General features: G+C 51.1%; 1 protein-coding gene and 1 long non-coding RNA gene across 5 annotated transcripts in view; both read left to right on the top strand.

Moving 5' to 3' along the window:
- The window catches only part of PACSIN2 (protein kinase C and casein kinase substrate in neurons 2), a 156,964-nt gene that overhangs the window by 107,198 nt on the left and 24,819 nt on the right, over positions 1–24,947 (top strand). The gene's annotated exons all lie outside the window — the stretch shown is intronic.
- LOC117096367 lies at positions 715–24,866 on the top strand. Its single transcript, XR_004442465.1, has 3 exons — positions 715–768; positions 5,576–5,578; positions 24,516–24,866. It is a non-coding gene; the product is annotated as an uncharacterized LOC117096367 (long non-coding RNA).

Consider the following 24,947-nt stretch of genomic DNA (forward strand, 5'->3'; position numbering starts at 1 on the left):
TTCCAGTGAATGAAGTGGCCAGGCCAATCGTGTCTGGCACGCTCTTTGGTTTTTTTGGTGGAGGTTGGGAAATGAGGTGAACATACCCCAAAACCAGCCAGGGATTTGTAGTCAGACCTAGATAGTAGCAGAAAAGGTGTGGACACTTGTTTTTAGGCAGTTCAGGTACGCCTTAGCCATCATCGAAGGCAGTAAACTTACCTTGCTAGGAAAGTCTGATACTTAAAGAGATTAGGGGGTGTTTATGAAAGATCTTGGCGATCACCTTCCTTTTTATGTTTGCCATGATGTGGGTGGGAGAGACAGATGCTAATTGCTCAGCTTATCCTACGAGGCACTTTACTGTTGAGTTTTATGTAGAAACACGGAGGGCTGTGATTTGACATCACGCTGCATAGCACAGGCAAGTGGCCAGAGGGCCAAACGCCTTCAAACTTGTTTGAGAATCTGCTGCCAGTTTGTACCTCTGAGTGGCTCTCTGCCTGATTAAATTATTTTGTGTTTTTTTTTTTGTGGGGGCGGAGGGTGTTGTTCCTGAGTCCCACTTAACTTTTCCTGCCTGCTAGTTAATGGAAAGTCAATCTTTTTTTTTTTTTTTTTTTTTTTTTTTTGGAGATGGAGTCTCACTCTGTCGCCCGGACTGGAGTGCAGTGGCCGGATCTCAGCTCACTGCAAGCTCCGCCTCCCAGGTTTACGCCATTCTCCTGCCTCAGCCTCCCGAGTAGCTGGGACTACAGGCGCCCGCCACCTCGCCCGGCTAGTTTTTTTGTATTTTTAGTAGAGACGGGGGGGTTTCACCGTGTTCGCCAGGATGGTCTCGATCTCCTGACCTCGTGATCTGCCCGTCTCGGCCTCCCAAAGTGCTGGGATTACAGGCTTGAGCCACTGTGCCCGGCCCTTTTTTTTTTTTTTAAAACAGTTGAGGTCTTGAGAGCGCAGGCTGGAGTGCAGTGGCACCATCATGGCTCACTGAAGCCTTGATTTCCTGGGCTCAAGCTATCCTCCCACCTCAGCCTAGTGAGCATCTGGGACTATATAGGAGGTCAATTTTTAGTCTAATTTTGTCCCTGTGGCAAAACCCCTGGAGCTTTCCTGGCCTTCATGGAAAGAGGCTTTGCATGGCTGGGAGCAGTGGCTCACGCCTGTAATCCTAGCACTTTGGGAGGCCGATGCGGGTAGATCATGAGGTCAGGAGTTCGAGATCAGCCTGGCCAACATGGTGAAACCCCATCTCTACTAAAAATACAAAAAATTAGCCGGACGTAGTCGCAGGCACCTGTAACACCAGCTATTTGGGAGGCTGAGGCAGGGGAATTGCTTGAATCCGGAAGGCGGAGGTTGCAGTGAGCCGAGACTGCGTCACTGCACTCCAGCCTGGGCAACAGAGCAAGACTCGATCTCAAAAAAAAAAAGAAAGAAAAGGAGGCTTTGCAGTTAGAAAACTCTGAGCTCTGATTCCAGCTGTGCTGGTGCTAGCTGTGTGACTTTGGGCAAGTTGCTCAACTGATCTGAGCCTTGCGATCTTCATCTGTGAAGTGGGGGATACTGTTGGCCTCTAAGGAGGGCTGCCAGGACGAGATAAGAACATGGATGGCAGCATCCACGTGGGTGCTTCTGTGACACAGAAGGCTCTAGTGGTAGAAGAGATGAAGGTGATGCCCTGGTGTTTGCTGGGGACTAGCATGAAGTCATTTTATAAACAGATGATCACAGTGATAGATACGGTGACATAGACAAGTGATCACAGTTGCCCAAGTTAAAAAAAAAGATGGACAAGAAGCTCAAAATTCTGTCAACACATTTTTCCCCTATGTATTGGACAAAAGATCATCGACTTTTAGCCAAATACCTTTGTTAAAATTATGGGTTAACTGAGTACCTACAGTGTGCTAGGCAAGGGATGTGGCAGGCCAAGTCCCTGCCCTCCAGGAGCTGGCTTCTGCCACAGCAGAAGTAAATGTGGAAAGGCACAGAGCGTGCAGGCCCTCTCTGCTGCCACCCCTCGGCTGGTGGCATCCTTCTGGAGGGGTGAGGGGGGCACCCAGCTCAAATTTCAGCAGCCGGAGAGGCATATCTGCCTGGGAAATATTTCACTTAAGACAGCAAGAGTGACAGTCAAACAGGTCGCCAGCCCCATCTCACAGCATGCCAGGAGGTTGGCCGTGAAACTAGATGAAACTGTGTCAGAACCAGTAGTTACAAAACATGGTTTGGAGGTGCCCCTGGAACAGTGCTAGAATTCAGGACTGCCTCTGCCCCCACCTGCAGGTGCAGGTTCTAGTAGTCAGGTCCTGCTGGCTGGCCCCCTCCAGAGAAGCTGTGGCCTCATTAATGCAGGAGCACGCATGGAGCCAGCGGCAGCTGTGCAGAGCCTTCCAGTGAGCTCCCCAGCCTTTAGAAGCACAGGCCCTTGTTCTCAACACTGAACCAAAGCTAGAGATAGAAACCTTTCCAGTTATGGGGAGCTTCTTTTTTGTAACTATAGTGACATTGCTGGCTGGCATCAATCATTCCCTGCCTTGAGCTTGGTGATGGTGCACACAGGACAAGCACACTCAAAGGCCCTTCCTTGTGAGGGATAGGTGGGGAGAGGCAATGGGACAGGTGAAGGAACCTGCTTTGGAACCAGGAGGTCTGGGTTTCACTGCTGGCCTGATCACTTACTTCCTGTGTATGGCTTCGGACAAGTTACTGATTTTTCTTTGCCTTCATTTCCCAATCTATAAGATGGGGGTAATAACGGTACCCACATCCTAGTATTGTAAGGGTTAAAAGAATGAATAAACGTTACGTGTTTTAGGGCGTCAGGGCAAGGCTGGTGGGGGCCCTTCCCTCTGACATGGGAACTGAGAGAGTCGGTGCACACAGTCAGTGTCTGTTCCTGCGGTGCCCTTGGTGGCATTGTCTTCATTACCCACTTGGTGGCAGAAACTGCTGGGAAAAGAGCTAAACTGTAGCTAAATATAGTGCTATTACAGAAGTCTTCAGCTGCTTATTAAAAACATTTAGGTGAATGTTGCCAGTGTATATTGTCAGCATATATTATATCAAGTAGCTTTAACAAGCCCAGTAATTAAGCTCTTATGCTTGCTGTTAAATTCTCAACCGCAATAATGTCAGTAGTCAAGAACATCTCCTTTTGCCTGAAAACGCTCAGGCAGGCTCTGCTCAGCTTGTGATGCTGTCCCTGAAATTACTCTTCAGCTGCTGTCAGCCCCACAGGGCTGTGGTCGTCCGCCTCCTCCATGACGGATGTTCGCTGAGTGGCGGAGCGACTGCTCAGTGGTGGCCTGCTGGGATCTGAGAGACTCAGGGGCACACTGCCAACTGCACATCTTCCCAGGCAGATGGCAAGTTCCTCTTTCCCATCGAAGGACACTTTGCCAAAGAAAGCCTTGTGGTCTTGAGGTGAAAAAGTTTTTTGTGTTTAATTCTACTCCTTCCCACCAAAAGGTATGAGCTGGAATCTGTCATTCCAGAGCGATCTTCTATGTGGTCCTGTCCTCCAGGAGCCTTTGGCTGTGACATTTGCAGGAATAAGGTAGACACTAGGCAGTTCATCATGCCAGGTGCTGTACGATTTGCTGGGGTTGCCCTGGGGGAAGGGGCAGGAAAGGCAGCATGGGCCAGGGACATTGCTACACTCGGATGCTTACTAGACGAATGAAGGAACCCGTACTGACCTGTGGGAGGAGAGGTTACCCACGGGGACATGATGCTGAATAGAGCTATTTAATGCGTATTCGGAAGGAGTACCTCCTGCATTCCCCCACCCTGTAGATACAGGGAAAAAAAAAAGAGGAAGAGAGGAGAGGGGATCCAGTTCCCACAAAGAAGATGCTTACGGAGTATGAGAGCAGGAGGGACCACCCCAAGCTCTGCCTCTCAGTGACATGGTCTGCTGGGCAGAGTCAGCGAGGAGGCCTGGGGCTGAGTAGGGCTGGGCCAAGAATTGGAAACAAGTAGAGGGGATGGCATTCCAGGTGGGAACCAGGTCTGGAGCCTGAATGAGTGTGAGTGCGGTCTTACAGAGTGCTGAGAGCCTGAGTGAGTGTGGTCTTACAGAGTGCTGAGAGCCTGAATGAGTGTGAGTGTGGTCTTACAGAGTGCTGAGAGCCTGAGTGAGAGTGAGTGCGGTCTTACAGAGTGCTGAGAGCCTGAATGAGTGTGGTCTTACAGAGTGCTGAGAGCCTGAATGAGTGCGGTCTTACAGAGTGCTGAGAGCCTGAATGAGTGTGAGTGTGGTCTTACAGAGTGCTGAGAGCCTGAGTGAGAGGAGTGCGGTCTTACAGAGTGCTGAGAGCCTGAATGAGTGTGGTCTTACAGAGTGCTGAGAGCCTGAATGAGTGTGAGTGTGGTCTTACAGAGTGCTGAGAGCCTGAGTGAGTGTGGTCTTACAGAGTGCTGAGAGCCTGAATGAGTGCGGTCTTACAGAGTGCTGAGAGCCTGAATGAGTGTGAGTGTGGTCTTACAGAGTGCTGAGAGCCTGAGTGAGTGTGGTCTTACAGAGTGCTGAGAGCCTGAATGAGTGTGAGTGTGGTCTTACAGAGTGCTGAGAGCCTGATGAGTGTGGTCTTACAGAGTGCTGAGAGCCTGAGTGAGTGTGGTCTTACAGAGTGCTGAGAGCCTGAATGAGTGTGGTCTTACAGAGTGCTGAGAGCCTGAGTGAGTGTGGTCTTACAGAGTGCTGAGAGCCTGAATGAGTGTGGTCTTACAGAGTGCTGAGAGCCTGAATGAGTGTGGTCTTACAGAGTGCTGAGAGCCTGAATGAGTGTGGTCTTACAGAGTGCTGAGAGCCTGAATGAGTGTGGTCTTACAGAGTGCTGAGAGCCTGAATGAGTGTGAGTGTGGTCTTACAGAGTGCTGAGAGCCTGAGTGAGTGCGGTCTTACAGAGTGCTGAGAGCCTGAATGAGTGTGGTCTTACAGAGTGCTGAGAGCCTGAGTGAGTGCGGTCTTACAGAGTGCTGAGAGCCTGAATGAGTGTGGTCTTACAGAGTGCTGAGAGCCTGAATGAGTGTGGTCTTACAGAGTGCTGAGAGCCTGAGTGAGTGTGGTCTTACAGAGTGCTGAGAGCCTGAGTGAGAGTGAGTGCGGTCTTACAGAGTGCTGAGAGCCTGAATGAGTGTGGTCTTACAGAGTGCTGAGAGCCTGAATGAGTGTGGTCTTACAGAGTGCTGAGAGCCTGAGTGAGTGTGAGTGTGGTCTTACAGAGTGCTGAGAGCCTGAGTGAGTGCGGTCTTACAGAGTGCTGAGAGCCTGAATGAGTGTGGTCTTACAGAGTGCTGAGAGCCTGAATGAGTGGTCTTACAGAGTGCTGAGAGCCTGAGTGAGTGTGAGTGTGGTTTACAGAGTGCTGAGAGCCTGAGTGAGTGCGGTCTTACAGAGTGCTGAGAGCCTGAATGAGTGTGGTCTTACAGAGTGCTGAGAGCCTGAGTGAGTGCGGTCTTACAGAGTGCTGAGAGCCTGAATGAGTGTGGTCTTACAGAGTGCTGAGAGCCTGAATGAGTGTGGTCTTACAGAGTGCTGAGAGCCTGAGTGAGTGTGGTCTTACAGAGTGCTGAGAGCCTGAGTGAGTGTGTCTTACAGTGCTGAGAGCCTGAGTGAGTGTGGTCTTACAGAGTGCTGAGAGCCTGAATGAGTGTGGTCTTACAGAGTGCTGAGAGCCTGAATGAGTGTGGTCTTACAGAGTGCTGAGAGCCTGAATGAGTGTGGTCTTACAGAGTGCTGAGAGCCTGAGTGAGTGTGGTCTTACAGAGTGCTGAGAGCCTGAGTGAGTGTGGTCTTACAGAGTGCTGAGAGCCTGAGTGAGTGTGGTCTTACAGAGTGCTGAGAGCCTGAGTGAGTGTGGTCTTACAGAGTGCTGAGAGCCTGAATGAGTGTGGTCTTACGAGTGCTGAGAGCCTGAATGAGTGTGAGTGTGGTCTTACAGAGTGCTGAGAGCCTGAATGAGTGTGGTCTTACAGAGTGCTGAGAGCCTGAATGAGGTGGTCTTACAGAGTGCTGAGAGCCTGAATGAGTGTGGTCTTACAGAGTGCTGAGAGCCTGAGTGAGTGGGTCTTACAGAGTGCTGAGAGCCTGAATGAGTGTGTCTTACAGAGTGCTGAGAGCCTGAGTGAGTGTGAGTGTGGTCTTACAGAGTGCTGAGAGCCTGAGTGAGTGCGGTCTTACAGAGTGCTGAGAGCCTGAATGAGTGTGGTCTTACAGAGTGCTGAGAGCCTGAGTGAGTGCGGTCTTACAGAGTGCTGAGAGCCTGAATGAGTGTGGTCTTACAGAGTGCTGAGAGCCTGAATGAGTGTGGTCTTACAGAGTGCTGAGAGCCTGAGTGAGTGTGGTCTTACAGAGTGCTGAGCCTGAGTGAGTGTGGTCTTACAGAGTGCTGAGAGCCTGAGTGAGTGTGGTCTTACAGAGTGCTGAGAGCCTGAATGAGTGTGGTCTTACAGAGTGCTGAGAGCCTGAATGAGTGTGGTCTTACAGAGTGCTGAGAGCCTGAATGAGTGTGGTCTTACAGAGTGCTGAGAGCTGAGTGAGTGTGGTCTTACAGAGTGCTGAGAGCCTGAGTGAGTGTGGTCTTACAGAGTGCTGAGAGCCTGAGTGAGTGTGGTCTTACAGAGTGCTGAGAGCCTGAGTGAGTGTGGTCTTACAGAGTGCTGAGAGCCTGAATGAGTGTGGTCTTACAGAGTGCTGAGAGCCTGAATGAGTGTGAGTGTGGTCTTACAGAGTGCTGAGAGCCTGAATGAGTGTGGTCTTACAGAGTGCTGAGAGCCTGATGAGTGTGGTCTTACAGAGTGCTGAGAGCCTGAATGAGTGTGGTCTTACAGAGTGCTGAGAGCCTGAGTGAGTGTGGTCTTACAGAGTGCTGAGAGCCTGAATGAGTGTGGTCTTACAGAGTGCTGAGAGCCTGAATGAGTGTGAGTGCGGTCTTACAGAGTGCTGAGAGCCTGAATGAGTGTGGTCTTACAGAGTGCTGAGAGCCTGAGTGAGGTGGTCTTACAGAGTGCTGAGAGCCTGAATGAGTGTGGTCTTACAGAGTGCTGAGAGCCTGAATGAGTGTGGTCTTACAGAGTGCTGAGAGCCTGAGTGAGTGTGGTCTTACAGAGTGCTGAGAGCCTGAATGAGTGTGGTCTTACAGAGTGCTGAGAGCCTGAATGAGTGTGGTCTTACAGAGTGCTGAGAGCCTGAATGAGTGTGGTCTTACAGAGTGCTGAGAGCCTGAGTGAGTGCGGTCTTACAGAGTGCTGAGAGCCTGAGTGAGTGCGGTCTTACAGAGTGCTGAGAGCCTGAATGAGTGCGGTCTTACAGAGTGCTGAGAGCCTGAATGAGTGCGGTCTTACAGAGTGCTGAGAGCCTGAATGAGTGCGGTCTTACAGAGTGCTGAGAGCCTGATGAGTGCGGTCTTACAGAGTGCTGAGAGCCTGAATGAGTGTGGTCTTACAGAGTGCTGAGAGCCTGAGTGAGTGTGAGTGTGTCTTACAGAGTGCTGAGAGCCTGAGTGAGTGTGAGTGTGGTCTTACAGAGTGCTGAGAGCCTGAGTGAGTGTGAGTGTGGTCTTACAGAGTGCTGAGAGCCTGAATGAGTGCGGTCTTACAGAGTGCTGAGAGCCTGAATGAGTGTGGTCTTACAGAGTGCTGAGAGCCTGAGTGAGTGTGAGTGTGGTCTTACAGAGTGCTGAGAGCCTGAATGAGTGCGGTCTTACAGAGTGCTGAGAGCCTGAATGAGTGTGGTCTTACGAGTGCTGAGAGCCTGAGTGAGTGTGAGTGTGGTCTTACAGAGTGCTGAGAGCCTGAGTGAGTGCGGTCTTACAGAGTGCTGAGAGCCTGAATGAGTGCGGTCTTACAGAGTGCTGAGAGCCTAATGAGTGTGGTCTTACAGAGTGCTGAGAGCCTGAGTGAGTGTGGTCTTACAGAGTGCTGAGAGCCTGAGTGAGTGCGGTCTTACAGAGTGCTGAGAGCCTGAGTGAGTGCGGTCTTACAGAGTGCTGAGAGCCTGAATGAGTGCGGTCTTACAGAGTGCTGAGAGCCTGAGTGAGTGCGGTCTTACAGAGTGCTGAGAGCCTGAGTGAGTGCGGTCTTACAGAGTGCTGAGAGCTGAGTGAGTGTGGTCTTACAGAGTGCTGAGAGCCTGAGTGAGGTGGTCTTACAGAGTGCTGAGAGCCTGAGTGAGTGCGGTCTTACGAGTGCTGAGAGCCTGAGTGAGTGCGGTCTTACAGAGTGCTGAGAGCCTGAGTGAGTGCGGTCTACAGAGTGCTGAGAGCCTGAGTGAGTGCGGTCTTACAGAGTGCTGAAGCCTGAGTGAGTGCGGTCTTACAGAGTGCTGAGAGCCTGAGTGAGTGCGGTCTTACAGAGTGCTGAGAGCCTGAATGAGTGCGTCTTACAGAGTGCTGAGAGAGCTGATGAGTGCGGTCTTACAGAGTGCTGAGAGCCTGAATGAGTGCGGTCTTACAGAGTGCTGAGAGCCTGAATGAGTGCGGTCTTACAGAGTGCTGAGAGCCTGAATGAGTGCGGTCTTACAGAGTGCTGAGAGCCTGAATGAGTGCGGTCTTACAGAGTGCTGAGAGCCTGAATGAGTGTGGTCTTACAGAGTGCTGAGAGCCTGAATGAGTGTGGTCTTACAGAGTGCTGAGAGCCTGAATGAGTGTGGTCTTACAGAGTGCTGAGAGCCTGAGTGAGTGTGAGTGTGGTCTTACAGAGTGCTGAGAGCCTGAGTGAGTGTGAGTGCGGTCTTACAGAGTGCTGAGAGCCTGAATGAGTGTGGTCTTACAGAGTGCTGAGAGCCTGAGTGAGTGTGGTCTTACAGAGTGCTGAGAGCCTGAGTGAGTGTGGTCTTACAGAGTGCTGAGAGCCTGAGTGAGTGTGGTCTTACAGAGTGCTGAGAGCCTGAATGAGTGTGGTCTTACAGAGTGCTGAGAGCCTGAATGAGTGTGGTCTTACAGAGTGCTGAGAGCCTGAATGAGTGTGGTCTTACAGAGTGCTGAGAGCCTGAATGAGTGTGAGTGTGGTCTTACAGAGTGCTGAGAGCCTGAATGAGTGTGGTCTTACAGAGTGCTGGGAGCCTGAATGAGTGTGGTCTTACAGAGTGTGAGAGCCTGAATGAGTGTGAGTGTGGTCTTACAGAGTGCTGAGAGCCTGAATGAGTGTGGTCTTACAGAGTGCTGAGAGCCTGAATGAGTGTGGTCTTACAGAGTGCTGAGAGCCTGAATGAGTGTGGTCTTACAGAGTGCTGAGAGCCTGAATGAGTGTGGTCTTACAGAGTGCTGAGAGCCTGAATGAGTGTGTTCTTACAGAGTGCTGAGAGCCTGAATGAGTGTGGTCTTACAGAGTGCTGAGAGCCTGAATGAGTGTGGTCTTACAGAGTGCTGAGAGCCTGAATGAGTGTGGTCTTACAGAGTGCTGAGAGCCTGAATGAGTGTGGTCTTACAGAGTGCTGAGAGCCTGAATGAGTGTGAGTGGGTCTTACAGAGTGCTGAGAGCCTGAATAAGTGTGGTCTTACAGAGTGCTGAGAGCCTGAATGAGTGTGGTCTTACAGAGTGCTGAGAGCCTGAATGAGTGTGAGTGTGGTCTTACAGAGTGCTGAGAGCCTGAATGAGTGTGGTCTTACAGAGTGCTGAGAGCCTGAATGAGTGTGGTCTTACAGAGTGCTGAGAGCCTGAATGAGTGTGGTCTTACAGAGTGCTGAGAGCCTGATGAGTGTGGTCTTACAGAGTGCTGAGAGCCTGAATGAGTGTGGTCTTACAGAGTGCTGAGAGCCTGAATGAGTGTGGTCTTACAGAGTGCTGAGAGCCTGAATGAGTGTGAGTGTGGTCTTACAGAGTGCTGAGAGCCTGAATGAGTGTGAGTGTGGTCTTACAGAGTGCTGAGAGCCTGAATGAGTGTGGTCTTACAGAGTGCTGAGAGCCTGAATGAGTGTGGTCTTACAGAGTGCTGAGAGCCTGAGTGAGTGTGGTCTTACAGAGTGCTGAGAGCCTGATGAGTGTGGTCTTACAGAGTGCTGAGAGCCTGAATGAGTGTGAGTGTGGTCTTACAGAGTGCTGAGAGCCTGAATGAGTGTGGTCTTACAGAATGCTGAGAGCCTGAATGAGTGTGGTCTTACAGAGTGCTGAGAGCCTGAATGAGTGTGAGTGTGGTCTTACAGAGTGCTGAGAGCCTGAATGAGTGTGGTCTTACAGAGTGCTGAGAGCCTGAATGAGTGTGGTCTACAGAGTGCTGAGAGCCTGAATGAGTGTGGTCTTACAGAGTGCTGAGAGCCTGAATGAGTGTGAGTGTGGTCTTACAGAGTGCTGAGAGCCTGAATGAGTGTGGTCTTACAGAGTGCTGAGAGCCTGAATGAGTGTGAGTGTGGTCTTACAGAGTGCTGAGAGCCTGAATGAGTGCGGTCTTACAGAGTGCTGAGCACCTTGACCTTTTTGGAGCTAAGGGCCAGTTTTGGAGCAAGATGGGAAGTCGTGTGGGATTACAGTGGAGGGGGCCAGGTAGAGGCAGTTCCCCAGGTGGGTCGCTCCCTCAGCAAGTCAGAGCCTGGTCTGGTCTGCCCACAGGCTTCACAGCAGGGTATGGAAGCTTGGCTGCTTCTGGCAAGTTTTCCTGACTTCTTGCACGAGCCCAGGAGTCCTGCTCCTGCCTCTCCACTTCTGGGCACTGCTTCCAGGCCTTCTCTTTGGTTCTGGGAGCTGGTGTACAAAGGGCCTAGGCTGTGGGCCATGGTGGGACTTTTCAAGTGTCACCGGTGCTTCCTGGCCTCCCTTGCCCTCAGTGGGCTCTGGGAACAGGATGACAGGTCTGTCCCAGCAGGGCTGAGAGCCGCTGCCTGCGTCTCTGAGGGCTCCTTGGGGGCCAGGCTAGGAGGGCAGATGCCACTTATTTTAGGAACTGGAGCCTGAGTCTGTCTCAACAAAAGCTCCCTGGAGACGGGATTTCTGCACAGCTGTCAGCTGGCCGTGCATTTAGAGCTCAGATCTCCTGGATGAAGCCAGGCTGGGTCTGACCTCTCTGCACTATCTTGTGGGCACAAAGAGCCCCTGAGAAGAATATTTGGGGAGATGAAGAGAACATAAGTATCTTGTGTCAAATATTCTGGGAATGTTAGCCCCGAAGAGTTGGCACGTGACTCAACATTGACCGTTCCCTGCCAGGAAGGCACTCCCTGTAGGTTGCTTGTAACTTGCTCTCAGTCGGGCTGGTTTCTCTCAGACTCTAGCACTGCAGGACAGCTCATCATGTGATAACGCCTTCATATTCGTTGTTCATGTGGAGCGATACTTTCCCCATCCTTCCATACCGATTTTATAGGACACATATTTAGAAGCTGCCATGACCCAGGCCCTGGGCTAAGTCCTGGGCACCCTATGTGAGAGCACAGCCTCAGGCCTCCTAGAGCCAGAGCAGTAAGGAGGCGGCTGAGCAGTGCCCTGAGCACAAGCACGAAGTGAGCGAACGACAGTACCACCTCGTGCTCAGCAGCAGTGACCGGCTCTGTCTGCTGTCCAGCTGTCTCCACACGCCCACCCCGATGGACTTTTCCCTGTGATGGCCTGCCTGTGTCAGCCCTGCGGGAGTGGTGTGCCCACAGCCACGGGTTCCTCGGGACAGGGTGTGCATCAGCTTAATTATCACCCCACCATGCTCACACATGGCTCCTAGAAGGTTAGTGATCCACATTAGTTTCACTAAAGTTTCTAAAAATTACCATTAATTCTTTTCACCGAACTGGTATCTGCTGAACCATGAGCAAGGATTAAGGCATCAACTCCTCAGTCTCCACCCCACTGCCAGGTAGCCCATCTGGGAAAGCAGATTGGGCAGCTCCCTGCCCTGCTGGGAAGCCTCAGTTTACCGCATCACCTTCAAAATAGAAGCATACTCTTCCGCACGTCCAAGGCACCTTCAAAATAGAAGGATACTCTTCCGCAGGGCCAAGGCACCTTCAAAATAGAAGGATACTCTTCCGCAGGGCCAAGGCACCTTCAAAATAGAAGGATACTCTTCCGCAGGGCCAAGGCACCTTCAAAATAGAAGGATACTCTTCCGCACGGCCAAGACACAAGCACGTGTTGGCAGCCAGCTGGACTCCCTGGCTCTTCTAGCCAAGCTGAGCCACCCCAGGCTCCCATCCACAGACATCTGTGACCTGCCTGGTGTGGCCCCTGACCGCTCTGGGCAGGCTTGGGCAGTCTTCCCGTGTGCTCTCCGGCATTTCCTAGGCTGTAACATGGCATTGCTAATTTCCTACTTCCAGGATGGTTGTAAGAATTACAGAGAACACCCACCAAGAGGCTAGAATTGTGTGTGATACTTTTTTTCTCTTTTGGCAAAAACTTTTTTTCCTACCCCGATGTTATACACAAAATGTAGACATGGTGTATATTGCATAATCTTCGTTTAAGGCTATCCTTATTTTGGGGAGAGTTGTGTTTCTGATGGCATTTGGCGATTCTGGGATTTCTGAACAGGCTGCTGCAGCCCGCTCTTCAGAGCACTGTATACCTCCCTTTTTCAGGAATGAGTTGTATTGACATGAATTTCTTCTAAGCCCATGAGAAAATAGTTTTCCTAAGATCCTGCCCTTCTTAGGTGGGTGACCCTCCCCCTCAGCTATAATGGACATTCCCATTATGGTGCAGATAGACTTTGTCGTCCTATGGGGCAGATCAGGGCCCTCAACATGTGGGCTGCCTTTGTCTTGGCCAAGTTTGGCTGGCCCTGAACCTCGTGACTCTTCAGAATTAGGTGTTTTTAAATAAGTGGTTTTCACAGTTTAGAACACACAACCTAAGCAAAGACAGAAGTCAACATTGGAGAGACTTTGACATTGAGATTAGAGCAGAAAGCAGCCTTTGCTGCCCAATCTCTACCCAGTAATGGAGGTTTTTCTCATGATGTGATGGGTTTTAACCAAGCCGTCCTTTGTCCCCCTTGATCAGTCAGTCAGGCTCATGCCTGGCCTGAGCTTGGGAGTGGGACACAGAGGTGAATGTGACAGGGACAGTCCCTTGTCCTCGTGGAGCTCACAGGCCAGCAGCAGCACAAGACAGTTCCACAAGTGACTGCTATTTCCCTTGGATAGTTTTCAGCACTGCTGCCATCGCTGTCCATGGCCACTGTCCCCTACCTTGGCAGGAGCAGGGAGGCCCTGTTTGGCTGGTGTTGCCAGGGCCTGGTGCCACGCACAGCACATGGGAGGGACTTACATACTTGAAGGAGTGGGTGGCGGTGGGTAGTCAGGTAGATGTGATTGAAGCTCTCACAGGAGCCTCGCCTGCTGGGTTCCAGTAGCTGCAGAAGTAGCCTGGTTCCCATAGGCAGCTTCCTGCGTGCAGGGCAAACAGGGCAGGGACCAGCCCCGGCCAGCATCAATCCCCTTTACCCATCCACCCAGGAGCACTGCAGGGAGCCAGCCAGGCAGTTTATTTTGGCTGGCTGCCACAGGCCGTCGAATCTGTCATTTTGTTTTCAGCTCTTTCATATATGACATCTACAACATTGTCTTCAGCCTGTGTGCTCAGTCATTCGCGATACTGGGAAAAATCAAGTTCCACTTTTAGTGGAAGAAGAGAAAGCAGAATTTGGGGTGCACCGTTACAGGTCAGGCCCAGGCCAAGGACGGCTCTTGCTGGTAGTTGGGCCCTGGGCCGGCGAACCAATGAGCCTGTTGACACCCAGAGTTTATTATCTTGTCTGAGATCACAGAATACCTGCATGGCGGGGCCAAGTCTAGATGACTCCCGAGCCTGAGTGGTCTCTGAGCATCGTCTCTACACTTACCGTTTCTGCAGCCCCACGCGGGAGCATTGCACATGTGGAGACAGGAAAAGGTGGATGAGTGAAGTCACCTTTCCTTCTGTTGTGCAGGCAGACCTGTCTCCTCCCGTCTAAATGCCATCATTCTAAATGCAGAGAAAGAGTTCTTTGGTTTTTGTGTTGAGGGAATTTAGCACTTTGGGGTTTTGTGCTGTCAAGAAGCTTATCTTTTGGAGATAAAATTTAAAATTTTTTTTTGTGCATTTCTGTAGATGCAGATAAAATTCTGTCTTCTTATTTGATTTCAGTAGTGTCAGAGTAACTTTTTAAAACTGTTTAAGAGACCTGTTTTTCCTCTCTACTCAGTAACAAATCTCCTTTCATTTTAAAGCAGGTGGGGTCTGTAGTGCTCGTTAGACTGTGGTGGCTTAGCTCCATGGAGACATGTGGATAAACAGTTGTTTGAGCTGGGCACATGCAGGGGGGCAGAGCTGGGGTGCCCAGGTACCGAGATGGGGAGAGGAGCCCACATTCCAGTAGCGGGGACTGGTAGGGTAACAGGAGTCATGAAGTAAACCAGAATTCAGGTACAGGGGGCTAGGACCAGGGTGGAGGTAGACTGGAGTGCGGTATGGGGGGCTGTGGAAGCACCAAACTGGGGAGAGGAGGGAACGGAAGGACACGGGGAGTCCTGGAAGAATTGCTCCTCCGGCTTTTCCCAGCTGGCAGTTTCCCCACTAGATCATCGGCTTTGGACCTTAGGGGTCGAGCCAGTGTTGGATGTCTCACACTCCCCGTCAGTCAGGGGGTGCCTCGGGGATTCTGCCAAAAGCCTCGGGTCTTCAGCAAGCTTAGGGACCGGGCAGGTGACCTTACCATGGTGGCTCTTCCAGCAAGGTGATGCCTGCGTCAGTGGGGGTGCATCCCTGAGGAGTGAGGGAAAGCAAAAGCGGCAGCCACGGACCAAATTCCTGCCACTTGCTGGGTGCTCGGCTGAAGGCACGTGAGCAGTGCCTGTCTTCCCAGAGACCCAGGGCTCCAGGGTGGGGTCTTGGGGGCTATGGCACACAGGGTGGCATATGCTGCGCGTGTGAACGCCATGTAGGGTGTCGCAGGGCCTTCTCGATATCTGTGTAACACGCACCAAGAGAGCACAGCATGGGGAACCTGGCCGACGACCTCGAGGAAGAGTTCAGTTCAACACAACTTTGCGTAAACACATCCTTCCACTCTACGTTATTTATCTTATGTGTTCTGCCTTTGGAGTTAGGATCTAAAAATTGCAATTTCTGGGTTTCTATGTCATCTATTTTTTATTTTGTCATTTTGAACATTTCAGTTAGAGATTCATAACTCAGTGGGTCTTTAAGGTTGTTGAAATCTGGGATTTGTGCTTTTAAATAATCAAACAGCGAGGAGTGCTTTCGGGGTAGTGGGCTGCATTTTCTTCAGCTTCGTACTTGAGGATACAGGTTTCAGGAACAGAGGATACGGCCAGTCAGTGTTGGGGGCAAGAACTGAAAACCCCAAGTTGAGACAGAAGTGAAGCCCCAAGGAAAGGACAGGACTAGTGCTGGGTCAGAATCAAGCTGGGATTGCAGGTCAGACTCAAGGCGATTCTGAATCTCTAACCCTCTTGGGCTCTGCAAGGTAAATAGTATCACCTCATTTGCAGATGGAGATCCCCAGTGAGGTTAGGTATTAGTCTGAGCTTGTGGTTCAAGGTAGCACCGAAGTATGGAACCCCTAGGGCCTACATTCCAGGGCTGAGACAAATTGGGAGTCCAGTGGTGGATGAGCTGGTAGGAAGTTTGGGGACCAGGACGAGTGGAATCCCATAGAAATGAGGATGTGGAAATTGCAGTTTGGCACCTGAAAGTGAGGCACAGACTTGATAATGTTTCAAGGACACCTGTTACTCTTTGGTGTTTTCAAACACACATCATAGATTTCACAACCCTAATGTCAACAGTCATCCCCGTTTGGAAAGGAGGATTCAGCGTAGGGGTTAGGAGAGGTTGGAAGAAAGTTGCCTGAAGCTGTCATCATGGGGACGCCTGGCAGATGTGTACAGGATACAACATCTGCCAGGCACATGCACACCCTCCCCAGGGAAGGTGGGTGAGAGGTAGTGACTCTGCAGGACACAGTCCTAAGGAGAAGGGACTCAGTCCAGGAGCCCCCGCTAGCTGCCTGGGGCACGGGTTCCTTAGGGATAAACTGACTCAGGCCCTGGATTTCCCTGAAAGCTTTGTAGCTGCAGTGAAGGCCCGGTGAGTCCCTGCAGCTGGCTGTGCTTGTGTGACTCTCTCAGGAATGTGGCAGAAGCGCCGGGAGCTGCTCTTCTGCTGGCCATGAAGTTACTGGCTGATGACACGCTGAGAGTTGATTCCTTTTAGCTACCATGGAGAGAGCTCCTGTGACTCGCAGGATTAAGAACTGATAAATAGCCTGGGCGCGGTGGCTCACGCCTGTAATCCAACAATTTGGGAGACTGAGGCCGGTGGATCACTTGAGGTCAGGAGTTCAAGAGCAGCCTGGCCAACATAGCGAAGCCCTGTCTTTACTAAAAATACAAAACTTAGCCGGGCATGGTGGTGCACACCTGTAATCCCAGCTACTTGGGAGGCTGAGGCAGGAGAATCACTTGAACCTAGGAGGCGGAGGTTGCAGTGAGCCGAGATGCACCACTGCACTCCATCCTGGACAACAGAGCGAGACTCTGTCTCAAAAAAAAAAAGAACTGATAGATAAAGGATCATGAGTTGTTTTGTTGGCCGTGCCTCTGAGGTCTCAGCAACTTCTCAGTCCCTTCCTTTCCAGGGGGAATGGAAATCCCAGCTCCCAGCACCATTTGGGCTCTGAGAAGATAGGGTGTCCTCTCTCTGCGTGGCATGGATGATGGAGACATATAGAGACATAGTCGTTGCCCTCAGAACCCACTATTTTGACGCATTTTGGCATGCAACAGCATGTGTCCACGGGGAGAGGGGTGAGCTGTGGGGGAGGTGTCCCGGGGCAGCAGAGCCCCCATCTTGCTCTCTGTGGGCCTCATGGCATTTTCCTCAGCTGTGAGAAAGCGGCCTTGCCTCAGAGCTGCCTTCAGCTACCGCCTCAAACATCGTTTCCTCCAGGCAGCCCTGACCACCCAGAGTGTTCCTTCTCAGAAAGTATCACTGCCTCATTGCATTATTTTTCTGGCCAGACGTTCCATGAGGGACAGTCTAATGGCAGTTTGTTCACCACTGTATCCCTAGGGTCTCGTGGCCCTTCACACACAGTGGATGTTCCTTCAATACCTCTCAGTGGCAAGAGGGTGTTGCCAGATGCTCAAAAATGGAGTGAGGAATGCTTCAGTGGGGAGCCAGCCAGCTCGTGGCATCAACAGACTGGAAACTGCTCCCTCTGCACCCTGGAGAGGAAGGGCCAGGGGCGAGCCAGCTGGTCTGAGCTGAGCCAGGGAAGGAAGAAGCTCTGGTGGTGACTTTGCAGGCAAGCCCATGGAACCAGAGTCAAATATTTGACCCAGAGCTGCTCAGATATGCCAGGAACCGTCAACATCATCTTCAATCAGAAACCCTGGAATTGTGAGGGCTCACCTCACCCCCACCCCGACCCCCAGAAACCCTGGAACTGTGAGGGCTCACCTCACCCCCACCCCGACCCCAGAACCCTGGAATTGTGAAGGCTCACCTCACCCCCACCCCGACCCCCAGACAGGATGAAGAAATGGCTTAGCAAGAAGTTCGGTCTTGTCAGGCGATCACCGTGGCAGGTGGAGAGCACAGCTGGCTAGGAAGAAACCTACCCTGCAGTGTAAACTCCTCCTATCCTGGGCCATTTGGTCCTCACAGGAATAGCTCTGACTCTACCTGACAACTGAAAGGACAGAAATATATGGAGAGGGACTTGTACAAAGTTACACATTTCGGGGCAGGGCCAGATCTGTGCTGCTTCCCTCATGAGAGCAGGTGAAGGGAAGGAGGTCTTGTTAGAGCTGGGAAATCTGATGGATTTGAACACGGTATCGAAAGCATTTTGCCCGTCGTGTTGCCAGCTACAGAATTGGAATTAAGGAATTCCTAAAGAGTTGCCTCATCCTTGTCTGCCAGGCTGGCAGAGGAGATGCTAGAGCTTCTTGGCATACTTGGTCAGCTTTGGATAAAACATTTGACTCTGGTTCCACGAACTTGCCTGGAGGGGGTGCCACCAGGAGCTCTTCTGTACGTCAGCTTGGCACAGCTGGCTCACCCTTGGCCCTTCCTCTCCAGGGTGCAGAGGGAGCAGGTGTGGTGCTTTTGGGCCTTCAGGGCCACAGATTAAAGGGGAAGATCATCCTGAGGTTAAAATCAAGCTCATCCTCGGCAACCAGTCCTAGTAGTTTACAGGCTTGGGGTTCCTGGGAACTTCGTTGGCGCATAGTGGGGACAGGAGCAGGGCCCGTGTGCTGCTTGGAGCCTGGAATTCTGTTTGTGACTTGCTGGAGTCCACAGGGCTGGCTGGAAGCACATGCACCATCTCATGTTGACCTGATAAGTCTCAGTTTACGCCAACTCTGATCCTGGCCTGAGGGAGGTTTGGGCAGGTGGCCTCTCTTTCTGTTGCATGACCATGAGTGACTGCATCTCTTCGAACTCCAGTTTCCTTTTCTGTAAAATAGGGACACTAGGTCAGGTGCAGTATCTCATGCCTGTAATCCCAGCACTTTGGGAGGTCATGTTGGGAGGATTGCTTGAGCCTAGGAGTTTGAAATCAGCCCTGGCAACATAGTAAGAACCTGTCTCTACAAAAAATAGAAAAAATTAGCCAGGTGTAGTGGTACATGCCTGTGGTCCCAGCTACTCAGCAATAGAGTGAGACCCTTCTCGCAAATAATAAAATTGAATTTAATGTTTAAAAATAGACATTAATAGTATCCCCTGGCTAGCACTGTCACAAGATTAAGTGGGGTGGAATGTAAAACTGTCAGTACCCTGCCTGGCCAAGTGTGGGCATGCTCTATTAGGATGCCGTCGCTAGTGAAAATCACTCAGTGTGTGGTACCTGTTGCCGGGAGGCTTACAGTCTAGCTAGGGAAGTGAGGCTAATGTGCTCGAGGCAATTTTGAGACGAGCTGTGACCCGAGGGGCATGGGGACGGTGTTCGGAAGGGCCATCATGGCCCCCAGCTGGACCAGATGGCAGGAGTCCTCAGACGAGTCTCCCCTGTCTGTGGGTGCAGGTGGTGTAGACTGGGCTGGTGGTCCACACTGGTGCTCCAGCAAGGACGGGCTGCATCAGGGAAGCCTCCGTGGGGAAAAGGAACCAAGACTTCACAGAGAGCTGGGATGGGGGCAGGTAGGAGGGGGACTTGCTCATCCATACTGTTCCTGTTTCCATTTCTCCACCTGCAGTTGATACCTAGGCCCCCTCCCCATTTCTGATGTTACAGCTTTTGTTAGCATCTGCTCTCATAAACTTTGCACCCCTACTTCATGTGCACGCATTCGTAATTGATGTAAATGGCATCATGCCCCACATCCTTCTGTTCTGGGTCAGTGTGTCGGCGTAGTCGTGCACATCCTTCCTTCTCCTGAACTGCTGAGCCCCGTGCTTACCTGTGCATTCCCCAGGGAGAGGCCCCCTAACTGTCCTGGGACCCAAGGGAACATTTCTATGGGGATGTAAGCCCGGAAGGAAGCTGCCGGGTCATTGTAGAGCACGTGCATGCTTCATGGCTGAATGGCTGCCTGGTTGTGCATTGAGGCCTGCCCAGTCTCTTCCACCAGGATATCCAGTAAAGGGTGCTGTACACCCACCTCTACCCACGCTTGGCCTTTCCCACTCTCTAATGACTGCAGTCTACAGGCATAGAGCTGCCTTGCTGTTCTCAGGCGCATGCCTCTGGGTACCCATGTACAGGACATCTCTGTGTGTCCTTCGTGCTGTCATCCTAGCTACTCGTGAGGCTGAGGCAGGAAAATTGCTTGAACCCGGGAGGCAGAGGTTGCAGTGAGCCGAGATCGCACCACTGTGCTCTAGCTTGGGCAACAGAGCTAGACTCCGTCTCAAAAAAAAAAGAAAAAGAACAGTTTTGTTGAAGGAGCCCCACCCTAAGTCACAAAGGTATTCACGTACATTTTCTTCTGGTCATGTTATGGTTTTACCTCACATTTTTATGGGGTGCCTGCTGTGTGGTAGACCCTGTGGAAAGCAATGGAGAAAGAGTGGTGGATTAGAAAGACACAGGTCCGGCCGGGCGCGGTGGCTCAAGCCTGTAATCCCAGCACTTTGGGAGGCTGAGACGGGCGGATCACGAGGTCAGGAGATCGAGACCATCCTGGCTAACACGGTGAAACCCCGTCTCTACTAAAAATACAAAAACTAGCCAGGCGAGGTGGCGGGCGCCTGTAGTCCCAGCTACTCGGGAGGCTGAGGCAGGAGAATGGCGTAAACCCGGGAGGCGGAGCTTGCAGTGAGCTGAGATCTGGCCACTGCACTCCAGTCCGGGCGACAGAGCGAGACTCCGCCTCAAAAAAAAAAAAAAAAAAAAGACACAGGTCCACACCCTCTTAAGGCCCAGAATCTGAAGGTGTTAGGGGCTGAGAGCACCACAGAGCTTAGCATAGTCCTGTGTCTGCACAGCAGACTTTCCCCAGCTTCCTTATGAAAGGCACCTCTGGACTCTTCACAGCAGGATGGAGGAGCTGACGTGGCCTCTTCGGATAGTACCCCCAGCATGCCTGTGACAAGCCACTGGGTTTCAGGTAGAGCCCCTTTCTGTGCTCCTGATTGCACGGATATTTCTGCACAGGGATGGTTGAGATTCCAGCCCCGACCTCATCCTAGCTGACTTTAAAACTGAGGCTTGGCTGACACTGGGTTCTCAGAGGAACGATTAGAAGCCTGGCTCACTGAGAGGGAATGAGTGCGGCCTGGAGGAGGGCAGGCGGCAGGGTGAGTCCTGGGCTCAGGGAAGGGCATGGGGAAGGGAGTGGATTCCTTGGAGGCAGAGCTTGATCGTGAGTGATGCGGCCCCCAAGGCCCATCCCTGGGAGGCAGGAGAGCGGCCTCCGGATTACCCTAGAGAGGAGGTTCTTGGCCGGGCACAGTGGCTCACGCCTGTAATCCCAGCACTTTGGGAGGCTGAGGTGGGCAGATCACCTGAGGTTGGAAGTTCAAGACCAGCCTGACCAACATGGAGAAACCCCGTCTCTACTAAAAATACAAAATTAGCCAGGCGTGGTGGCACATGTCTGTAATCCCAGCTACTTGGGAGGCTGAGGCAGGAGAATCGCTTGAATTGAGGAGGCAGAGGTTGTGGTGAGCTGAGATCACACCATTGTACTCCAGCCTGGGCAATGAGAGCGAAACGCTGTCTCAAGAGAAAAAAAAAAAGAAAGGAGGTTCTCTTTCCTAAGGTGGGCACAACCTGGAGAAGGCAGGGATGCTGTATGCAGAGAAGCCTGTCTGGGGCCCAGGGATCCCATGACCTCTGTCCCCGCATCCGCCACCTGGAGGGTGGGCAGCTCCCTTTTTTGGCTCGCCTGCCCTGGGTACCACTGGGCAGCCCCGTTCTTTGGAGGCTGCTCTCAATCCTTCATTCCAGGATGTCCCCACCCCTGCCAGCCTTCTGAGCCCCACCAGTCCCCAAGCCTGACACCTTTCAGGATGCAGGCCTAACCCTCCCAGTTTCTCAGCATCTGCCCTCCCTCACTGCCAGTTGCTCCCTGTGTTCTGTGTTCCACTCCCAGCCGACTTCTCTCAGGGCCCCAGGGTCGCCATGAGGACACACCTTCCTTTTGATGGTGCTATTCCCTGTACCTGGAATTATTTCCCTGGCCTCACCTTTAATCTGGCCAGCCTTCTACCTGTCCTTGAAGATGCCCTTTGGATATTGCCTTCAGGATACCTCTCACCCCCTCCTCCCAGTGCCCCAGTTCCAGTGCCCTGTCCCCAAGCGCTGAGTCCCTCAGTAGGAACATGCTTGGCCCTCCATCTGCCAGGCAGTTCCTCAGGGGAGTGAAGGGACGTCCAGGCACGTGTATGCTGAGCATTTGTCTTTGGTAGCTTAGCTTCTGAGTGGAGTGAACCTGAATTTAGAGGAAGTTAGGTACATAGCTTCATACCTGGTTCAAAAATGAGGATTTTGTGAATGAAGCCATTAATATCACAATTAATATGTTTGGAAGAAAGCATGCTTATATTCAGTTTCTACCTAAAGTTTTCTGCTATTTGGCTATCCCAAAACAAGCTCATGTTTTGAAAAAGCAGAAGAGAGCTCTTTAATTACAAAACTGATAGAGCAGAAATAGTTAACTACATATGTGTTGATTTTAATGTATGATTGATTTGTTAAGTATTTGAAAATTAATTTTCTTGCATTTTAAAAACAAGTCATTATTATACCTTTGATTTTTTTAAAAAATGTATTAAAAAGGGAACAGGCCAGGCGCTGTGGCTTACACATGTAATTCCAACACTTTGGGAGGCCAAGGTGGGGGGATCGCTTGAGCCCAGGAATTCAAGACCAGCCTGGGCAACATGGCAAAACCCTGTCTCTGCAAAAAATACAAAAACTAGCCAGGTGTGGTGGTGCACACCTGTAGTTCCAGCTACTCTGGAGGCTGAGGTGGGAGGATCACTTGAGCCTGGGAGGTTAACACCGCAGTGAGCCATGATTGTGGCATTGCACTCTAGCCTGGGCAACAAAGCAAGACCCTGTCTCAGAAAAAAAAGGAACAAACTTTAGTCAAGAAGGCATACAGATGGCAAATAGTCATAAGAAAAGATTTCCAGTATTATTAGACTTTAAAAAGATGCAAATTAAAATCATAATGCTACACTAAGTAGAATGGCTACATTTAGCTACACTAAGTAGAATGGCTAAAAATAACAGAACAAAATACCCTGACAATACTAAGTGCTGGGAGCATGCAGGATGGGGAACTCCCATACGTTGCTGATGGCAGTGCACAGTGGCACAGTCACTTTGGATAGCAGTTTGGCACTTTGGTTAAACGTACATGTGCCATGTGACATTTCCACTCCTAGGTAATTCACCCAAGAGACGTGAAAGCATATGTCCCCACAAAAGACCAGTAGATGAACGTTATAGCTTCTTTATTCATAATTACCCCAAACTGAAATGACCCAAGCAGCCTGCAACAGGAAGAATGGATAAACAAAATAGTGGTATAACTACACAATAGGATACTGCTTAGCAGTAAGAAAGAATGAACTTCTGACATAGACAGCAGCATGGATCAGTCTCAGAAGCATTATGGTGGGTGACAGAAGCCAGTCTCAAAAGCCAGGCTGCATACTGTGTATTCCATATATCCTTGTCATCCTGGAAAAGGGGTAGAAATCATGTCTGTGGTTGCTGGGGGCTGTGTGGGGAGGCGATGGGGCTGCAAGGGGGCACAAAGGCACTGCATGAGAGATGGAAGTGTCCTGTTCCTTGCTGTGGAGGCAGTAGACAGCGGTATATGTTTGTTCACACTCATCTAGTTGTACCCTGTAGTGGGCAGTTTCGCCTGTGTGTAGATTCCATGTCAACCTAGAGAAACGGCCAGCAGTAACTCTGTTCCCGGGATGACTGCAGTGCTTTGCCCAGGGAAGTGGAAAGGCCACATTGCTCTGTCCCTGGTGGTTTATGGCGAGAGAGACTTGCAGTGATGGCCTGTCACGAGCCACCACACAGCCATTTCATTAATAGGACAGCATGCCCGGTGTTGCTGGGGTGCCTTGATCCCAACTGTTTGGCGTGCTCCCCTTCTCCCATTGGCTCTGTGCTCAGAGCTTGCCTCTTGTCCCCAGCAGTGGTCACAGGACCAGCACAGGCTCCTCTGCAGCCTCTTGGACCAACTGGGAGCTTACATGGAAACCTAAGATGTGCACTTACGGGAACATTCTTCCTGTATTCATCGCGGCTTTCCAGGTTTCAAGAGTTGTCGTGTACATGTGTGTTGCAGCTCCTGTGTGTGCCGATGGGTGGTACCAACATGTGACTTGTTAAGAAATATCATTTTCTTTTCCCTAAAGCTTTAACCAAGGGTTCTGAAAATCAGAGAGATAAGCAGGTTTCAAGAGAGCCAAAATACATGATTTCATGGTGATTACCAATTTGAATACTGTTGGTAATAGGCAGTTGAAAACCAGCTCTGGGTCGTGGCTTCATGTCAACTGTCAAGGCTAAGTTAGGGCTGTGTTACCTCAGCTCTTTCTGCCACCAGCTCGGCGATATTGAGTTGCTTGTTGGGTATTTTTTTCGTCCTGCTGTCAATTTCAAAATGACAGTAAGGCCTCATTTTAAGGGAAGCTACCACATAATGTCACTTCCAATGAACTGTGAAAATGCTCGCTTTCGACTTCCTCACAGGAGCTGCTCGAGTATGGAGTGGACACTCAGGTTCAGCTCATGTTTTGATGAGCTGACGAGCTGCCAACCTTGCTGGGGGAGGTCTTTGGAGGGAATGAACAGAGCCAAAAGTCTCATCTGCCTCTGGAGAAGGCTGCCCAGGCTAACCACCTTCCAGGGGTCTTTGCTGTTCACAAGGATTCTGATTCTCATAGGAATGGAGTCATCTCAGCCCATCTAGCTCAGCCTCAAGGACAGCCCTTCCTCCAAGTGCTGCAGCCCCTTTCCCTCCCCTTGCCCATCTCTGCAGGGCCAGGCAAAGAGATTTTAGAAAAGGTAAAACTGACAAGGGGTTGACTAAGATTTTTGAAGGCAATGGGAGAAAAAGGCTGAAAAGAGATCATCTTTCTGTCATATTTCCTTTGGGTGCTCAAGTTATCAGCGACTGTATCCTTTCAAGCCAGCAGCTCAAAGAATGAAACATACCAAACGTTTTCATTTTCACCCCAAATTAGCCATTAACATTTCCTCAGTTACTCTTTTAATACTTATAACTTAGGTGAACTAGTTTCTCTTTTCATGTGCGAAAAAAGGCAGTCAAAACTCAGCTTAGCCCTGCAAAACGTTTGCCATCAAGACAGTCCTACCTAGAACGCTTTGAAAAACTGCCTTTGGGCTGGGCGTGGTGGCTCACACCTGTAATCCCAACGTTTTGGGAAGCTGACGTGGGCGGATCACAAGGTTGGAAGATCGAGACCATCCTGGCCAACATGGTGAAACCCTGTCTCCATTAAAAATACAAAAATTAGGCCGGGCGCGGTGGCTCAAGCCTGTAATCCCAGCACTTTGGGAGGCCGAGACGGGCGGATCACGA

This window comes from Trachypithecus francoisi, unplaced genomic scaffold (genome assembly GCF_009764315.1).
Source record: "Trachypithecus francoisi isolate TF-2019V2 unplaced genomic scaffold, Tfra_2.0 Lachesis_group14, whole genome shotgun sequence".
Classification (NCBI taxonomy): domain Eukaryota; kingdom Metazoa; phylum Chordata; class Mammalia; order Primates; family Cercopithecidae; genus Trachypithecus; species Trachypithecus francoisi.